The sequence below is a fragment of the Coregonus clupeaformis genome, unplaced genomic scaffold (assembly GCF_020615455.1).
Source record: "Coregonus clupeaformis isolate EN_2021a unplaced genomic scaffold, ASM2061545v1 scaf0343, whole genome shotgun sequence".
Lineage (NCBI taxonomy): Eukaryota > Metazoa > Chordata > Actinopteri > Salmoniformes > Salmonidae > Coregonus > Coregonus clupeaformis.
This window is the reverse complement of record NW_025533798.1, coordinates 308,518-326,816: the sequence shown is the minus strand read 5'-3', so window position 1 is coordinate 326,816 and position 18,299 is coordinate 308,518. Positions and strand designations below refer to the sequence as shown.

General features: G+C 42.5%; 1 protein-coding gene across 1 annotated transcript in view; it reads right to left on the bottom strand.

The window, feature by feature from the left end:
* Positions 1-11,396, bottom strand: part of LOC121566948 (1-phosphatidylinositol 4,5-bisphosphate phosphodiesterase eta-1) — a gene marked incomplete at its 3' end in the record, with an annotated part of 109,470 nt that extends 98,074 nt beyond the window's left edge. Inside the window, 1 exon segment of the mRNA XM_045214952.1 lies at positions 11,251-11,396.
* Between the last annotated feature and the right edge of the window lie 6,903 nt (positions 11,397-18,299).

Below are 18,299 nucleotides of genomic sequence, written 5' to 3'. Positions count from 1 at the left end.
AGGGGCACAATCAAGCAAGCGGCACCATGAAGACCAAGGAGCTCTCCAAACAGGTCAGGGACAAAGTTGTGGAGAAATACAGATCAGGGTTGGGTTATAAAAAAAAATATCCAAAATTTGAACGTCCCACACAGCTCTGACACCCATGCATACCCCACAAGACATGCCACCAGAGGTCTCTTCACAGTCCCCAAGTCCAGAACAGACTATGGGAGGTGCACATTACTACATAGAGCCATGACTACATGGAACTCTATTCCACATCAAGTAACTCATGCCAGTGGTAAAATTTTATAAAAAAAACAGATAAAACTACACCTTGTGGAACAGCAGGGACTGTGAAGCAACAGGAACGTTGACACCTGCATACAAACACATGATAACATACACACTATACACATGGATTTTGTGTTATAGATATTTGGTAGTAGAGTAGAGGCCTGAGGGCACACACTTAATATGTTGTGAAATCTGTTATGAATGTATTGTAATGTTTTTTTTTATGTATAACTGCCTTAATTTGCTAGACCCCAGGAAGAGTAGTATTATGGGGATCCATAATAAAAACAAATACAAATACAAATCTATCTCTGTAGACCATCCAGTTTAGATGTTTTAATTGCCAAATATTTTTCAGCTGTGATGTTTAACAAAAGTTCTGAACCTTTCTATTCTCATAGTTTCTACAGATTGTAAATTAAAGATAGATTTTTTTGCTAAGAGTGTTAATATATTATTGATCTATTGACTATGACTTCAAATCACCCAGCAGTGCTATTTGCAGAGTTAGCTCCAGGTAAATGTTGCAATTCTTCAGCCATTCCTGAACCTGCGACCAAAAACAAGCTACATATAGACAGTACCAAAACAAGTGATCTAATGATTCTGTCTCTTCACAGCAAAATCTGCAGAGCTGGGACGGCTGTATCCCCCATACAGTGGCTTGAGAAAGTATACACCCTCCCTTGGCATTTTTCCTATTTTGTTGCCTTACAACCTGGAATTAAAATGGATTTTGGGGGGGGGTTGTATCATTTGATTTACACTACATGCCTACCACTTTGAAGATGCAAAATATTTTTTATTTTGAAAGAAACAAGAAAGACAAAAAAACTGAAAACTTGAGCGTGCATAACTATTCACCCCCCTTTGGCTTTGACTAGGCCATTCCAAGACATTTAAATGTTTCCCCTTAAACCACTCGAGTGTTGCTTTAGCAGTATGCTTAGGGTCATTGTCCTGCTGGAAGGTGAACCTCCGTCCCAGTCTCAAATCTCTGGAAGACTGAAACAGGTTTCCCTCAAGAATTTCCCTGTATTTAGCGCCATCCATCATTCCTTCAATTCTGACCAGTTTCCCAGTCCCTGCCGATGAAATACATCCCCACAGCATGATGCTGCCACCACCGTGCTTCACTGTGGGGTGTTCTCAGGGTGATGAGAGGTGTTGGGTTTGTGCCAGACATAGTGCTTTCCTTGATGGCCAAAAAGCTCAATTTTAGTCTCATCTGACCACAGTACCTTCTTCCATATGTTTGGGGAGTCTCCCACATGCCTTTTGGCGAACACCAAACGTGTTTGCTTATTTCTTTCTTTAAGCAATGGCTTTTCTCTGGCCACTCTTCCGTAAAGCCCAGCTCTGTGGAGTGTACGGCTTAAAGTGGTCCTATGGACAGATACTCCAATCTCCGCTGTGGAGCTTTGCAACACCTTCAGGGTTATCTTTGGTCTCTTTGTTGCCTCTGATTAATGCCCTCCTTGCCTGGTCCGTGAGTTTTGGTGGGCGGCCCTCTCTTGGCAGGTTTGTTGTGGTGCCATATTCTTTCCATTTTTTAATAATGGATTTAATGGTGCTCCGTGGGATGTTCAAAGTTTCTGATATTTTTTTATTACCCAACCCTGATCTGTACTTCTCCACAACTTAGTCCTTGACCTGTTTGGAGAGCTCCTTGGTCTTCATGGTGCCACTTGCTTGGTGGTGCCCCTTGCTTAGTGGTGTTGCAGACTCTGGGGCCTTTCAGAACAGGTGTATATATATACTGAGATCATGTGACATATCATGTGACACTTAGATTGCACACAGGTGGACTTTATTAAACTAATAATGTGACTTCTGAAGGTAATTGGTTGCACCAGATCTTATTTAGGGGCTTCATAGCAAAGGGGGTGATACATATGCACGCACCACTTTTCCGTTATTTTATTTTTTAGAATTTCTTGAAACAAGTTATTTTTTTCATTTCACTTCACCAATTTGGACTATTTTGTGTATGTCCATTACATGAAATCCAAATAAAAATCCATTTAAATTGCAGGTTGTAATGCAACAAAATAGGAAAAACTCCAAGATTTTACTTACTTTCTCATGGTCGTCTTATTTCTATTTCTTGTGTGATTTTGTTCTACTTTGTGTTCTACTTTTAGTACTACATTGATATTAATTACTGCATGATTGGATTTGGAGCTTGCAAGAAATTCATTTCACTGTACTTGGGCAATGTGACATTAAACTTGAAACTTGAGACCCCGACTGAGTTCCTCTTTTTATTTTATTTTATAGAACAATAATTTTTGAAAGTTACCGACCGGACCTCGGTGTCCTCTTATGTAACTTAGTCTTCTCCAGAGGTTCCCAGCACTAAACCACCTGGTAACTGATAACTGTCCTACAGGGCAGTCCTACAGGGCTGCTGCAGAGTTTCAACAGCTCCACCTCTGCTCTGTAACACTCCCCAGACTCTCCTCTAACCCCCCTGACCTAATGCTCTCCATGTCCCTCCTATCAGCTGAAGTAACTCGTTATCAGGTACCAGGTAGTTTAGTGCTGGGAACCTCTCCAGTTGTCAGTTACCAGGTGGTTTAGTGCTGGGAACCTCTCCAGTTGTCAGTTACCAGGTGGTTTAGTGCTGGGAACCTCTCCAGTTATCAGTTACCAGGTGGTTTAGTGCTGGGAACCTCTCCAGTTGTCAGTTACCAGGTGGTTTAGTGCTGGGAACCTCTCCAGTTATCAGTTACCAGGTGGTTTAGTGCTGGGAACCTCTCCAGTTATCAGTTACCAGGTGGTTTAGTGCTGGGAACCTCTCCAGTTATCAGTTACCAGGTGGTTTAGTGCTGGGAACCTCTCCAGTTATCAGTTACCAGGTGGTTTAGTGCTGGGAACCTCTCCAGTTGTCAGTTACCAGGTGGTTTAGTGCTGGGAACCTCTCCAGTTATCAGTTACCAGGTGGTTTAGTGCTGGGAACCTCTCCAGTTATCAGTTACCAGGTGGTTTAGTGCTGGGAACCTCTCCAGTTATCAGTTACCAGGTGGTTTAGTGCTGGGAACCTCTCCAGTTATCAGTTACCAGGTGGTTTAGTGCTGGGAACCTCTCCAGTTATCAGTTACCAGGTGGTTTAGTGCTGGGAACCTCTCCAGTTATCATTTACCAGGTGGTTTAGTGCTGGGAACCTCTCCAGTTATCAGTTACCAGGTGGTTTAGTGCTGAGAACCTCTCCAGTTATCAGTTACCAGGTGGTTTAGTGCTGGGAACCTCTCCAGTTATCAGTTACCAGGTGGTTTAGTGCTGGGAACCTCTCCAGTTATCAGTTACCAGGTGGTTTAGTGCTGGGAACCTCTCCAGTTGTCAGTTACCAGGTGGTTTAGTGCTGGGAACTTCTCCAGTTGTCAGTTACCAGGTGGTTTAGTGCTGGGAACCTCTCCAGTTGTCAGTTACCAGGTGGTTTAGTGCTGGGAACCTCTCCAGTTATCAGTTACCAGGTGGTTTAGTGCTGGGAACCTCTCCAGTTATCAGTTACCAGGTGGTTTAGTGCTGGGAACCTCTCCAGTTGTCAGTTACCAGGTGGTTTAGTGCTGGGAACCTCTCCAGTTGTCAGATACCAGGTGGTTTAGTTTAGTTTTATTTTTGGCCGATACCGATATCCAATATTTTCTTGCCAAAAAACCCGAAACTGATACCAATAACCGATATTTAAAAATGTTAGTGGCCTTTTAAGCATTCTAGTACAGTTAAATAGTTGAAACAAAGTGTCATATGTTCATTTGTTCAGTTAGGAACAGATTGTTTAGTAACTTGTAAATCAGAAAAACAACAAATCCATGAACGTATTTTATCGCACAACTGATATTCATGACACAAATATTTTAGCAGCCACGCATTACAAAGATGGTTCAGTTGGTGGCTCTCCTTACTATCCAATCTTGACTGTATGGAGAAACTTAAAAATGCTTTGAAATAAACAAAATAACAAAACTGCTTTGTTTTAAATTAAATGAAAATCTTGACCTATACCAGCCATGAATAAACAGGAAAGCCATTGGGCTTTAGTCAATTTTTGTCCAGTGACTCTAGATGGCTGGGTTACAATATGACTGCCCATTTACAATTTAACATTTGGGAGAGGATTTTCTTCACAAAGAGGACCTGCTCGAGGTCAAGTCATGTCAAGCAGTGAAGTTTCAGCTCTGTCTGTCCGTGGCCTCTTCTGTCCGTGGTTCCTCTCTATCGATGCGCAGTGTCACCGTGTCCGTTTCCATCTTGTCCAGCTGTGTCTGTAACATTTCACCTAAACCCTGTTTCTTGTCTGCGTCGAAGTAGCGGTCCTTGTACCTGGCATCGAGCATGGTGGCAACACAGTAAAGAGGCTGAGAGAGAATGCCTCCGAATCGCTTGTTCACAGCCTCTAGTAGAGTACATTTGCAAGTTTTAACCGCCACGGTCTGTGTCGGCAGTTTTGTTGAGCAGGCGTTTCAATGCCATGACAGAGGGTATCACATCTGCTGCAGACGCAGTTGATGAGCTTATTTCTCTAGTCAGTTGTTCGAATGGAGCTAGGAGTGTGTTCATGGTTTGTACTGATTGTTGCAGGTAACTCATAGTCGGCTGTGTACACGCCAAGCACTGGTTTCTGTTCCAGCAGGCTCTCCATCATGTAAAAGGTACTGTTCCATCTGGTGGAAATGTCTTCCTTAAGCCTTTCCGTTTTCACTCCAAGCTGCTCCTGTATTGCTTGCAGGTGGCTGTATGCTAGCTGTGAGTGTTTAAAATGACCCACTATCTTTCTACCTGTTGTCACTGTGTCAGATATGCTGAGCTATGCAAAAACATCTTAGTTCACAGCCAGTTGCAGATTGTGTGCCACGCATGGCAAACTGGCGACTCCGCATTCTTCCAAAGCCTTTCTCATGTTACGTGCATTATCACGTAGCACAGCCTGTTCTTTGTTCTTGGGTATTTTCCAAGTTTCAAACATGTTCTCAAATGCCATTGAAATGGCAGCAGCGGTATGAGAACCAGCACATTCTTGAGCATGCAATACGGCTTTCCTCAGTACAAAATCCTCGTCGACCCACTGTGCTGTCAGACTCAGCATGCTCGTGGGGCTGACATCGCTGGTCCAAATGTCAGTAGTGAAGCTAATAGCAGTGACGCCCATGGCAAGTAGCAAATGGATGTGCATTTCAACAATACTGTGTAACTCTCTGGTAGGGCAACATCTGAAAAATAGTGCCTACTTGGTAGTGTGTACCGGGGCTCGAGGTGCTCGACCAGTCGGCAATAGCCAGCATCATCCACGACAGAGAACGGTTGATTGTCAAGGGCAATGAATTCCATTATCTTGGCGTTAATGGATTTGGCCTTTGAGTCTCGCTGAAATTTTCTTACTCTTCCAAGTGACTGCTGGACTTGTTTAGTGATTGGAAGTGTGCGCTTAGTTTTTTCTGCTTTTGTTCTAAGTAGTCGCTGAACGTCTGGGGGTGATGCACTTTCAAATGAGCAATTAGGTTTGTGGTTTGAAAAATTTCACTTTCTCCCTTCCTCAGGAAATAATAGCAACACAAACGTTGCATATGGCCTTTCTGTTATCTTCCTTTGAAACTTCAGAATAGATCCACACAACAGACATTGTGGGCTAGGTTGGGAATGATGTGTTGCACGTGTAGCACTGTATTTTTCGTGGCGTCATTACGTCATCTACCTCCGTTATATACAGGTATGCACGTCAGCTTTGACATCGGTTTTGCACATCGGCGTTAAACTATACACAGAGCCGATACCGATGTTGGCATTTTCAGCTAATATCGGCCAATTCCAATATGCTTACCGATATATTGTGCATCCCTAATGTTTACCGTTCATTTTTTATTGTTTATTAGAGACACATATTTCCCTCAGATTACAGAGATCCACAAAGAATTAGAAAACAAACCCAATTTTGATAAACTCCCTTATCTATTGGGTGAAACACCACAGTGTGCCATCACAGCAGCAAGATTTGTGACCAGTTGCCACAAGAAAATGGCAACCAGTGAAGAACAAACACCATTGTAAATACAACCCATATTTATGTTTATTTATTTTCCCATTTGTACTTTAACTATTTGCACATTGTTACAACACTGTATATAGACATAATATGACATTTGAAATGTCTTTATTCTTTTGGAACTTCTGAGTGTAATGTTTACTGTTAATATTTATTGTTTATTTCACTTTTGTTTACTATCTACTTCACTTGCTTTGGCAATGTTAACATACGTTTCCCATGCCAATAAAGCCCTTGAATTGAAATGAAATTGAATTGAAAAGAGGGCCTTGTATGAGACAACTGGGCAGTCTTTAGGAAGAGAGAGTGGAGACAGGGTAGAGACACAGAGAACACACACACACACACACACACACACACACACACCACCACACACACTCACACACACACACACACACACACACACACACACACACACACACACACACACACACACACACTCACTCACACCCTCACCCTCACACACACACACACACACACTCATACCCTCACACACACACACACACTCACACGCACACACTCACACCCTCACACACACACACTCTCACACACACACACACACACACACACCCTCACACACACACTCACACACACACACACACACACACTCACACCCTCACACACACACACACACACACACACACACACACACACACACACACACTCACACCCTCACACACACACACACACCTACACTCACACACACACACACACTTACGCACACTCACGCTCGAAAACATGCACACACGCACTCGCACACGCACACACTCACACACTCACACATACACACTCACACCCTCACACACACACACTCACACACACACTCACACACACTCACACTCACACCCTCACACACACACACACTCACACACACACACACTCACTCACGTTCGCACGCATGCACTCGCACACGCACACACACACACACACTCACGCTCTCACACACACACTCACACACACACTCACTCACACACACACACTCACACACACTCACACTCACACACTCACACACACACACACTCACTCACGTTCGCACGCATGCACTCGCACACTCACACTCTCTCACACACGCACTCACACACACACACTCACGCACACGCACACACTCACACGCTCTCACACACACTCTCACACACACACTCACTCACACACACACACACTCACACTCACTCACACACACACACACACACACACTCACACACACACTCACACAATCTCCCTACTGTTCACATTATTGTCCATCTTGATTGACACACACTACAGCAGTGGACCCACAAAGAGATCGGTTCACTTCAACCCAATATCTGACCCCTCCAGTCCTCTCCTCCTCCAGTCCTCTATTCCTGCTTTCCCACACTAATCCATGTCTCCAGTCCTCTACTCCTCCAGTCCTCTGAGAGAAATAGTGAAATTATTAATTAGGACTCACTCTACTAACAAAGAGATTGTTTCCACTCCAACCCTACACCCAGCAAACTGAACCACCCCAGAGTACTCCACTCTAACCCTACACCCAGCAAACTGAACCACCCCAGAGTACTCCACTCTAACCCTACACCCAGCAAACTGAACCACCCCAGAGTACTCCACTCACATAACACTGGAATGACTTCACCCTCACACAAACACATGCACATATACACACACACACACACCCACAACAGATCCTTGTGACAACGAGAAGATTGTTTACTTATTCATGAGGGGCATTCCTTTACTGTGCAAGTGGGATTCTTTTCCCTTGAGTGAGAGAGAGGAGGGTTGAGGGAAGTTACACGTCCTGTCACCACAAGTGTCCAAGAGACAGACAATAACATTGGAGTGTGTTTGATGTTCTGTACACATTCAGATAGAATATAGATAGAATCTGCAGCAGTGTCTACCTCAATGTCCTAGTAAAACAACAGCTTTCGACTCTGTCAACCACCGCATTCTTATTGGCAGACTAAATAGCCTTGGTTTCTCAAATGACTACCTCGCCTGGTTCACCAACTACTTCTCAGATAGAGTTCAGTGTGTCAAATCGGAGGGCCTGTTGTCTGGACCTATGGCAGTCTCTATGGGGGTGCCACAGGGTTCAATTCTTGGGCCGACTCTTTTCTCCGTGTATATCAATGATGTCGCTCTTGCTGCTGGTGACTCTCAGATCCACCTCTACGCAGACGACACCATTTTGTATACATCTGGCCCTTCATTGGACACTGTGTTAACAAACCTCCAAACGAGCTTCAATGCCATAAAACACTCCTTCAGTAGCCTCCAACTGCTCTTAAACACTAGTAAAACTAAATGCATGCTCTTCAATCGAATGCTGCTGGCACCCGCCCACCCGACTAGAATCACCACTCACGTGGTCTGACCTAGAGTATGTGGACAACTACAAATACCTAGGTGTCTGGTTAGACTGTAAACTCTCCTTCCAGACTCACATTAAGAATCTCCAATCCAAAGTTAAATCTAGAATCGGCTTCCTATTTGCAACAAAGCCTCCTTCACTCATGCTGCCAAACATGCCCTCGTAAAACTGACTATCCTACCGATCCTTGACTTCGGCGATGTCATTTACAAAATAGCCTCCAACACTCTACTCAGCAAATTGGATGTAGTCTATCACAGTGCCATCCGTTTTGTCTCCAAAGCCCCATACACTACCCACCACTGTGACCTGTACGCTCTTGTTGGCTGGTCCTCACTACATGTTCGTCAGTCAAACCCACTGGCTCCAGGCCATCTATAAATCACTGCTAGGCAAATCCCCGCCTTATTTTAGCTCATTGGTCACCATAGCAGCACCCACCCGTAGTCTGCGCTCCAGCAGGTATATCTCACTGGTCATTCCCAAAGCCAACACCTCCTTTCGCCGCCATTCCTTCCAGTTCTCTGCTGCCAATGACTGGAACGAATTGCAAAAATCTCTGAAGCTGGAGACTCTTATCTCCCTCACTAACTTTAAGCATCAGTTGTCAGAGCACCTTACCGATCACTGCACCTGTACACAGCCCATCTGAAATTAGCCCACCCAACTACCTCATCCCTATATTGTTATTTATTTTGCTCCTTTGCACCCCAGTATCTCTATTTGCACATAATCTCTTGCACATCTAGCATTCCAGTGTTAATACTAATTGTAATTATTTTGCACTATAGCCTATTTATTGCCTTACCTCCATAACTTGCTACATTTGCACACACTGTATATATATATTCTGTTGTATTTTTTGACTTTATGTTTTTTTACCCCATATGTAACTCTGTGTTGTTGTTTTTATCGCACTGCTATGCTTTATCTTGGCCAGGTCGCAGTTGTAAATGAGAACTTGTTCTCAACTGGCTTACCTGGTTAAATAAAGGTGAAATAAAATAAAATAAAACACCTATCAGGAAAACCTCCTATAACAAACACAGGTGCTTTCAACTTTAGTGTCCATCCTCATCATCACTGTGTCAGAGCGGACATGGAGGGGAGGAGCCATGCATGACCAGACTGGCACAGAGGCTTGGCCATCTGATCCCTGTAGTGGAACTGCCGTGCCTGGTCGAGGGATAAGCGTGGGGAGACTGGTGTACTGTGCGCTTGATCCTGTTCCTTTAATGGGCTGTTTTATTGCTCCCTGATCTTTATGACTCCTCATGTGACACTCGGAACCAACCGACTCACTGAAGAGTGAGTGTAAATAGAGCGCGTCCCGGGACTATAGCGCAGTTCATGATTAACAACTATAACGGCTCCAACTTTATGGCTCTTTTTTTTTTTTTTACTCAGAAACAAATAAGTAACTGACTCTAGAACCACCAGAGGCGGGCGAACACGCCTGTATCGCTTTACTGTACATACGATCTCTACCTACCTGTAGGCCTGACAAAGCGATGATTGCGGTTACGCCGCACAATGTGGTTGAGGGGACGGGGTGAGGGGTGAACCTTTAGGGCTTTGTCCGTGGGACGTCATTTATGAAGTGCCCCTCTCTATTCAATTCAATTCTCTATCTCTCTCTCTCTCTCCGAAAATCCCAAAGGGCCCAGAGGAGGAGTGCCATGTATCTTTCTTTAAGGGACGTCTACCCGGCGGGGTGTAAAGGCCATGTCCTGATACAGGCATAATAAAGGCTTAGTTTACCAATTTTGTGAGGAATTAAAAAAAAGTATATACGTATTTTTTTCTTCCCATTGATCAGGGTGCGCTGCAGCACCCCTCCATCCCGTGGCTATGGTAAAGGCCCTTTGTTATTCCCATCAACCAATTCTGGTGCAAATCGGTGGTGCAAAAGGAAAATGAAGCGAAATTCCAAAATTATTGTAAAATGTAGAAAGTACACTCAACTTTGGTTTGAATCAATCTTGCAAATTAATTCATGATTTTGATGTCACATGAAACATATGCCTTTAATGCTCACTTAATTAGGCTGTTTGCACAACAATGAAACAATGTTGCCTAATATGTGTAAAAGTAAAAAAAAATATATAGCCTAATCAAAAACGTAAAAGCTTAAGAGATGCAATAAAGCTTTAATAAATAGCATATTGCAGTGTCTTTCTTATAAACTACAAAACTATAAAACCTCTTTAGGCCTATAAGAAAAATTGTGACAAAACATTGGGCAGATAGCCTATTCAAAACATAGACTGCCATTGGTTTATGTGGTAGCCACAGCAGCCTAACTCAAAAACAAGGGCAGGCGCATTGGTCAGCAAGTTCCTTGGCTCCTTCTCCTGTAGCCTTCCTGTGCGAAGCTCATCTCGTGAAAACAATCTTGCAACTTTAACATTGTCAATGGCAACATGCGCACTTTACGCAGACAGGACATTGTGCCAAGAGAAAACAAACTATGTTGACTATCGAAGAGCACACAATAACACATGCAACATCCGCCACATAGATTCTTCCATAAAATGTACCAGCTAGTCCAACAAAGAAAATAAATACTTACGTTAGTCCGTTCTTTCCAGAGTCAACTTCTAATAAAATGTTAACATCTATTCACCAGAATAATATTCCTTCAGGGTCCTGTCTTCCATGTCATGAAGCACATCAATACTATCCTGTTCCCGTCTAGTAGTGAAGGGAGTGTCCAACTGTCTCGAGAAAGTCCCTACCGCCAACAGCCGAGTCCCCATTCAAACCCGCAAGTACATTTAGGGACCCGGCAGTTTGGGAAAACCCGGAAAGGATTTATTGGAACGGGTTCCTGAAAGCTCTCTCTGCTTCGCTTAGCCTACTTACTACACACGGAATCCTACTCGGACCTGTCTTGGAAATTGAAGCTCAAGAAAAAGACCACAAAAATTGTATTCTAAAGTTATTTCATTGTCTGCCACTGAATTCAACTCAAAGGGCTTTTTATTGGCATGGGAAACGTGTTTACATTGCCAAAGCAAGTGAAATAGATAAACAAAAGTGAAATAAACAATCAGAAATTAACAGTAAACATTACACTCACAAAAGTTTCAAAGGAATAGAGGCATTTCAAATGTCATATTATGGCTATGTACAGTGTTGGAAAGATGTGCACTCACTCACTCACTCACTCCTCCTAATGGGCAGATCAAAGTTTTCCAAGTGAAACATTTATTAATTAATTCTCTTCCAAAACAATCACATTATCCTTGTAAAAAAAATTAACTATGAAAGAAAGGTTTAGAATACAATTTTAGTGATCTTTTTCTTGTGCTTCAATTTCAAAGACAGTCTTCCATTTCATAGTTATTATCTAGTGCAGTGTGATATTATCTAGTACAGTGTTATGATCTAGTGCAGTGTGTTATGATCTAGTGCAGTGTGTTAAGATCTAGTGCAGTGTGTTATTAAAAAGTGCAGTGTGTTATGATCTAGTGCAGTGTGTTATTATCTAGTGCAGTGTGTTATTATCTAGTGGAGTGTGTTATTATCTAGTGCAGTGTGTTATTATCTAGTGCAGTGTGTTATTATCTAGTGCAGTGTGTTATTATCTAGTGGAGTGTGTTATTGTCTAGTGCAGTGTGTTATTATCTAGTGGAGTGTGTTATTATCTAGTGGAGTGTGTTATTATCTAGTGGAGTGTGTTATTATCTAGTGCAGTGTGTTATTATCTAGTGGAGTGTGTTATTATCTAGTGGAGTGTGTTATTATCTAGTGCAGTGTGTTATTATCTAGTGGAGTGTGTTATTATCTAGTGGAGTGTGTTATTATCTAGTGGAGTGTGTTATTATCTAGTGCAGTGTGTTATTATCTAGTGCAGTGTGTTATTATCTAGTGCAGTGTGTTATTATCTAGTGCAGTGTGTTATTATCTAGTGGAGTGTGTTATTATCTAGTGGAGTGTGTTATTATCTAGTGCAGTGTGTTATTATCTAGTGCAGTGTGTTATTATCTAGTGCAGTGTGTTATTATCTAGTGCGGTGTGTTATTATCTAGTGCAGTGTGAATCAGACAGGCTTGTAGTGATGGTGCTCTATAGTTAACATACACTGATGGCTCTGGCCGATTCTCTCCGTGGTTTCCTTCCCACAATTCCCCTCAGTGGCAGTTCAAAGTCTGCCAGCACCAGTCATCAATGCTCCATGCACCATACAATTCAAACCAGCCAACCAATGAGAGTCCACGTACACAAATCAAATCAAATCAAATTGTATTTGTCACATACACGTGTTTAGCAGATGTTATGGCGGGTGTAGCGAAATGCACTCACTCACTCACTCACTCACTCTCCTAATGGGCAGATCAAAGTTTTCCAAGTGAAACATTAATTAATTAATTCTCTTCCAAAACAATCACATTATCCTTGTAAAAAAAATTAACTATGAAAGAAAGGTTTAGAATTCAATTTTAGTGATCTTTTTCTTGTGCTTCAATTTCAAAGACAGTCTTCCATTTCATAGTTATTATCTAGTGCAGTGTGATATTATCTAGTACAGTGTTATGATCTAGTGCAGTGTGTTATGATCTAGTGCAGTGTGTTAATATCTAGTGCAGTGTGTTATCTAGTGCAGTGTGTTATGATCTAGTGCAGTGTATTATTGTCTAGTACAGTGTGTTCTTATTTAGTGGAGTTTGTTAGTATCTAGTGCAGTGTGTTATTGTCTAGTGCAGTGTGTTATGATCTAGTGCTGTGTGTTTTATCTAGTGCAGTGTGTTATTGTCTAGTGGAGTGTGTTATTGTCTGGTGGAGTGTGTTATTGTCTAGTGCAGTGTGTTATTGTCTAGTGGAGTGTGTTATTATCTAGTGCGGTGTGTTATTATCTAGTGCAGTGTGTTATTATCTAGTGCAGTGTGTTATTATCTAGTGGAGTGTGTTATTATCTAGTGCAGTGTGTTATTATCTAGTGCAGTGTGTTATTATCTAGTGCAGTGTGTTATTATCTAGTGCAGTGTGTTATTATCTAGTGGAGTGTGTTATGATCTAGTGCTGTGTGTTTTATCTAGTGGAGTGTGTTATTATCTAGTGCAGTGTGTTATTATCTAGTGCGGTGTGTTATTATCTAGTGCAGTGTGTTATTATCTAGTGCAGCATGTTATTATCTAGTGCAGTGTGTTATTATCTAGTGCAGTGTGTTATTATCTAGTGCAGCATGTTATTATCTAGTGCAGTGTGTTATTATCTAGTGCGGTGTGTTATTATCTAGTGCAGCATGTTATTATCTAGTGCAGTGTGTTATTATCTAGTGCGGTGTGTTATTATCTAGTGCAGTGTGTTATTATCTAGTGGAGTGTGTTATTATCTAGTGCAGTGTGTTATTATCTAGTGCAGTGTGTTATTATCTAGTGCGGTGTGTTATTATCTAGTGCAGTGTGTTATTATCTAGTGGAGTGTGTTATTATCTAGTGGACTGTGTTATTATCTAGTGCAGTGTGTTATTATCTAGTGCAGCATGTTATTATCTAGTGCAGTGTGTTATTATCTAGTGCGGTGTGTTATTATCTAGTGCAGTGTGAATCAGACAGGCTTGTAGTGATGGTGCTCTATAGTTAACATACACTGATGGCTCTGGCCGATTCTCTCCGTGGTTTCCTTCCCACAATTCCCCTCAGTGGCAGTTCAAAGTCTGCCAGCACCAGTCATCAATGCTCCATGCACCTTACAATTCAAATCAGCCAACCAATGAGAGTCCACGAACGACAAATCAAATCAAATCAAATTGTATTTGTCACATACACGTGTTTAGCAGATGTTATGGCGGGTGTAGCGAAATGCTTGTGCTTCTAGCTCCGACAGTGCAGTAATATCTAACAAGTAATATCTATCACAGCAACAACCGCTAGTGACATTTACAAAAGACACACAGGCTGATTCAACCCACTCCCCCTCCCTCCCTCCCTCCCTCCCTCCCTCCCTCCCCCTGGTTTCAAAATTTCATCTGCCTCTCTCCCCGGCTCCCCCTCTCCTCTCCCCCTCTCCCCTCTCCCCTCTCCCCTCTAATCCCCTGGTGCCCAGTAAAGTTGATGAAGCCCTCTTTCACTGCCTAGGCCCCCACAGTACCACTACACACATACACACACATTTTACTGGAAAGGCATTTCACTGTACTTGTGCACGTGAAAATAAAACTTGAAACACACACACATGCACACAACCTCCAGGACCATCACATCAACCCTGCTGGGAAAACAAAATGGCTAACACTGTCACCCCAAGCACGTGGTTAACACTGTCACCCCAAGCACATGGTTAACACTGTCACCCCAAGCACATGACGAGTGAAGGGTGGTACTTTCAAATAGTTTATTTGATGGGGGAAAGATACTATCATCAACATGGACACAGTAAATCGTCAGACAAGTGCATTGTAGCATAGTCATGAACAGATACACAGCCATATGTGTAATCCTCTCTCCTCTCTGTTCGTTCGTCCATCTCTCTGTGTATTAGACTGCTCCAGTGTCTCTCATTGGGTTATAGAGCCTGGTCTACGGGCCTCTAGTCTCTACCTCCTGCTTTAAGACTGAGTTACAGTGGGGAGAACAAGTATTTGATACACTGCCGATTTTGCAGGTTTTCCTACTTACAAAGCATGTAGAGGTCTGTCATTTTTATCATAGGTACACTTCAACTGTGAGAGACGGAATCTAAAACAAAAATCCAGAAAATCACATTATGATTTTTAAGTAATTAATTTGCATTTTATTGCATGACATAAGTATTTGATACATCAGAAAAGCAGAACTTAATATTTGGTACAGAAACCTTTGTTTGCAATTACAGAGAACATACGTTTCCTGTAGGTCTTGACCAGGTTTGCACACACTGCAGCAGGGATTTTGGCCCACTCCTCCATACAGACCTTCTCCAGATCCTTCAGGTTTCTGGGGCTGTCGCTGGGCAATACAGACTTTCAGCTCCCTCTTCAGGTCATTGACCAGGTCCTGCCATGTAGTTCTGGGCTGATCCCTCACCTTCCTCATGATCATTGATGCCCCACGAGGTGAGATCTTGCATGGAGCCCCAGACCGAGGGTGATTGACCGTCATCTTGAACTTCTTCCATTTTCTAATAATTGCGCCAACAGTTGTTGCCTTCTCACCAAGCTGCTTGCCTATTATCCTGTAGCCCATCCCAGCCTTGTGCAGGTCTACAATTTTATCCCTGATGTCCTTACACAGCTCTCTGGTCTTGGCCATTGTGGAGAGGTTGGAGTCTGTTTGATTGAGTGTTTGGACAGGTGTCTTTTATACAGGTAACGAGTTCAAACAGGTGCTGTTAATACAGGTAATGAGTGGAGAACAGGAGGGCTTCTTAAAGAAAAACTAACAGGTCTGTGAGAGCCGGAATTCTTACTGGTTGGTAGGTGATCAAATACTTATGTCATGCAATAAAATGCAAATTAATTACTTAAAAATCATACAATCTGATTTTCTGGATTTTTGTTTTAGATTCCGTCTCTCACAGTTGAAGTGTACCTATGATATAAATTACAGACCTCTACATGCTTTGTAAGTAGGAAAACCTGCAAAATCGGCAGTGTATCAAATACTTGTTCTCCCCACTGTAGTTCTCTAACGTCTGAGTCATGTTAGCTCTAAAGAGCCCTTTTATGAGCTCTTCAACACCCCTTCTCCCTGTCTCTCCGACTCTCTCCGTCTCTCTCTCCCTGTCCCTCCGTCTCTCTCTCCCTGTCCCTCCGTCTCTCTCTCCCTGTCTCTCTCTCCCTCTGTCTCTCTCCCTGTCTCTCTCTCTCTCTCAATTCAATTTCAATTTCAATTTAAGGGCTTTATTGGCATGGGAAACGTATGTTAACATTGCCAAAGCAAGTGAAGTAGATAGTAAACAAAAGTGAAATAAACAATAAATATTAACAGTAAACATTACACTCAGAAGTTTCAAAAGAATAAAGACATTTCAAATGTCATATTATGTATATATACAGTGTTGTAACAATGTGCAAATAGTTAAAGTACAAATGGGAAAATAAATAAACATATATATGGGTTGTATTTACAATGGTCTTTGTTCTTCACTGGTTGCCCTTTTCTTGTGGCAACAGGTCACAAATATTGCAGCTGTGATGGCACACTGTGGTTTTTCACCCAGTAGATAAGGGAGTTTATCAAAATTGGGTTTGTTTTCGAATTCTTTGTGGATCGCTGTAATCTGAGGGAAATATGTGTCTCTAATATGGTCATACATTTGGCAGGAGGTTAGGAAGTGCAGCTCAGTTTCCACCTCATTTTGTGGGCATTTTGTGGGCCTACGGCGGCCTTTCTCAATAGCAAGGCTATGCTCACTGAGTCTGTACATAGTCAAAGCTTTCCTTAAGTTTGGGTCAGTCACAGTGGTCAGGTATTCTGCCACTGTGTACTCTCTGTTTAGGGCCAGATAGCATTCCAGTTTGCTCTGTTTTTTTGTTTGTTCTTTCCAATGTGTAAAGTAATTCTCTTTTTGTTGTCTCATTATTTGGTTGGGTCTAATTGTGTTGTTGTTGTTGTTGTTGTTGTTGTCCTGGGGCTCTGTGGGGTCTGTTTGTGTTTGTGAACAGAGCCCCAGGACCAGCTTACTTAGGGGACTCTTCTCCAAGTTCATCTCTCTGTAGGTGATGGCTTTGTTATGGAAGGTTTGGGAATCGCTTCCTTTTAAGTGGTTATAGAATTTAACGGCTCTTTTCTGGATTTTGATAATTAGCGGGTATTGGCCTAATTCTGCCCTGCATGCATTATTTGGTGTTTTACGTTGTACACGGAGGATGTTTTTGCAGAATTCTGCATGCAGTCTCAATTTGGTGTTTGTCCCATTTTGTGAATTATTGGTTGGTGAGCGGACCCCAGACCTCACAACCATAAAGGGCAATGGGTTCTATAACTGATTCAAGTATTTTTAGCCAGATCCTAATTGGTATGTCAAATTTTATGTTCCTTTTGATGGCATAGAAGGCCCTTCTTGCCTTGTCTCTCAGATCGTTCACAGCTTTGTGGAAGTTACCTGTGGCGCTGATGTTTAGGCCGAGGTATGTATAGTTTTTTGTGTGCTCTAGGGCAACGGTGTCTAGATGGAATTTGTATTTGTGGTCCTGGCAACTGGACCTTTTTTGGAACACCATTATTTTTGTCTTACTGAGATTTACTGTCAGGGCCCAGGTCTGACAGAATATGTGCAGAAGATCTAGATGCTGCTGTGGGCCCTCCTTGGTTGGTGACAGAAGCACCAGATCATCAGCAAACAGAAGACATTTTACTTCAGATTCTAGTAGGGTGAGGCCGGGTGCTGCAGACTGATCTAGTGCCCTCGCCAATTTGTTGATATGTTGAAGAGGGTGGGGCTTAAAATGCATCCCTGTCTCACCCCACGGCCCTGTGGAAAGAAATGTGTGTGTTTTTTGCCAATTTTAACTGCACACTTGTTGTTTGTGTACATGGATTTTATAATGTCGTATATTTTTCCCCCAACCCCACTTTCATCAATTTGTATAGCAGACCCTCATGCTAAATTGAGTCAAAAGGTTTTTTGAAATCAACAAAGCATGAGAAGACTTTGCCTTTGTTTTGGTTTGTTTGTTTGTCAATTAGGGTGTGC